The 2,500-nt window shown below is 45.5% G+C and overlaps 1 protein-coding gene across 3 annotated transcripts in view; it reads left to right on the top strand.

The window, feature by feature from the left end:
- The window catches only part of prkcbb (protein kinase C, beta b), a 93,957-nt gene that overhangs the window by 56,691 nt on the left and 34,766 nt on the right, over positions 1–2,500 (top strand). The gene's annotated exons all lie outside the window — the stretch shown is intronic.

Here is a 2,500-nt window from a genome sequence, read left to right on the forward strand (position 1 = left end):
GTGTGTGTGTGTGTGTGTGTGTGTGTTATATAGATAGTGGTAGGCGTGTGTGTGTGTGTGTTATATAGATAGTGGTAGGAGTGTGTGTGTGTGTGTGTGTGTGTTATATAGATAGTGGTAGGAGTGTGTGTGTGTGTGTGTGTGTGTTATATAGATAGTGGTAGGAGTGTGTGTGTGTGTGTGTGTGTGTGTGTGTGTGTGTGTGTGTGTGTGTGTGTGTGTGTTATATAGATAGTGGTAGGAGTGTGTGTGTGTGTGTGTGTGTGTGTTATATAGATAGTGGTAGGAGTGTGTGTGTGTGTGTGTGTGTGTGTTATATAGATAGTGGTAGGAGTGTGTGTGTGTGTGTGTGTGTGTGTGTGTGTGTGTGTGTGTGTGTGTGTGTGTGTGTTATATAGATAGTGGTAGGAGTGTGTGTGTGTGTGTGTGTGTGTGTGTGTTATATAGATAGTGGTAGGCGTGTGTGTGTGTGTGTGTGTGTGTGTTATATAGATAGTGGTAGGAGTGTGTGTGTGTGTGTGTGTGTGTGTGTGTGTGTGTGTGTGTGTGTGTGTGTGTGTGTGTGTGTGTTATATAGATAGTGGTAGGAGTGTGTGTGTGTGTGTGTGTGTGTGTGTGTGTGTGTGTGTGTTATATAGATAGTGGTAGGTGTGTGTGTGTGTGTGTGTGTGTGTGTGTGTGTGTGTGTGTTATATAGATAGTGGTAGGAGTGTGTGTGTGTGTGTGTGTGTGTTATATAGATAGTGGTAGGAGTGTGTGTGTGTGTGTGTGTGTGTGTGTGTGTGTGTGTGTGTGTGTGTTATATAGATAGTGGTAGGCGTGTGTGTGTGTGTGTGTGTGTGTGTGTGTGTTATATAGATAGTGGTAGGAGTGTGTGTGTGTGTGTGTGTGTGTGTGTTATATAGATAGTGGTAGGAGTGTGTGTGTGTGTGTGTGTGTGTTATATAGATAGTGGTAGGAGTGTGTGTGTGTGTGTGTGTGTGTGTGTGTGTGTGTGTGTGTGTGTTATATAGATAGTGGTAGGCGTGTGTGTGTGTGTGTGTGTGTGTGTGTGTGTGTGTGTGTGTGTGTGTGTTATATAGATAGTGGTAGGCGTGTGTGTGTGTGTGTTTGAATGCATGTCTTACAGGAGCCCTACTGTGCTACGCTTCCACTGTGACGGCAGCATAACCTGCGGCTAGCCCAGCACACTCTTCCTCTTCCTCACACTCATCCTCATCATCATGTTCATCCCAGCAGTGCTCTCTCTCCTCCCTCCCTCCTCCTTTCTCCCCCCCTCCCTCCCCCTCTATCCTCCCCTCCCTCTCTCTGTCTCTCCCCTGCTGTTTGATAAGGTCTGAGTGAACAGAGGTGTGAGAGGAGGCAGGAGGGCGAGGGGAAACCCCATTTCCCGCCAGTCCACACCCTGTCTGGACTATTTCACACCACACTCCTCTGGGCTGCTTTTCAACTTAGACGCATTACTTCCCGAACAGAAGGGCGCAGCGTGAGCAGTGAGTGGGCGGACAGTCCCCTCCTCTGCTAGACAGCTCAGAGGGAGAGAGAGAGAAAGAGAGCAAGAAGAAACCGAGGGAGAGGTGAAAAGAAAGAGCCGAGAGAGACAAAAAGAAGAAACAACAGATTAGAAGCTGCAAAACGTGACCGAGCTGACCTTTTGCTGACCTTTACACATGAACTTCTTTCTATCTTCTTCCTTTTTCTTTTTTCTTTCGCTCCAGTAAACCCCTCACTCGTGTTTACTGCTCTGCAGGAACAGAGTAAAGGAGAGAGAGGGAGACATAGGAAGAAACAGCGAGAGGGAGAATAAGATCCAGACAGAGCTGCTCTTCCTAACTGAATGTACAAAATTTACCCGGATTAGAACTAAATTCTTTGCGAAAATTAACCACATATTCCCAAAGTTCCAAAGTCTTCCTGATGTGGAGGATGTTAGTGCTTTAATACACATTCTTGTTCTTGTGTGGCCGCACAGGAGTGTTGAGCCATACTGGGGGATTTGAATTTTTGACTGTACTCTGTTCTCCAGCCTTCCATGTTGATGTGAGTCTTGGAAAAGGGATATGCAAAACTGTCTAATCACGTCTAAAACTGAATGTCATAACTGCCTCTGTATGTTTGTCTCACTGTACCCCAGCCAGATATCTAGCTAACAATACTATTACAATACTAATACACTCCAGCCAGTGGTCTGGCTAACAATACTATTACAATACTAATTCACTCCAGCCAGTGGTCTGGCTAACGATACTATTACAATACTAATACACTCCAGCCAGTGGTCTGGCTAACGATACTATTACAATACTAATACACTCCAGCCAGTGGTCTGGCTAACGATACTATTACAATACTAACACACTCCAGCCAGTGGTCTGGCTAACGATACTATTACAATACTAACACACTCCAGCCAGTGGTCTGGCTAACGATACTATTACAATACTAACACACTCCAGCCAGTGGTCTGGCTAACGATACTATTACAATACTAACACACTCC

The sequence above is a fragment of the Electrophorus electricus genome, chromosome 1, assembly GCF_013358815.1.
Source record: "Electrophorus electricus isolate fEleEle1 chromosome 1, fEleEle1.pri, whole genome shotgun sequence".
Lineage (NCBI taxonomy): Eukaryota > Metazoa > Chordata > Actinopteri > Gymnotiformes > Gymnotidae > Electrophorus > Electrophorus electricus.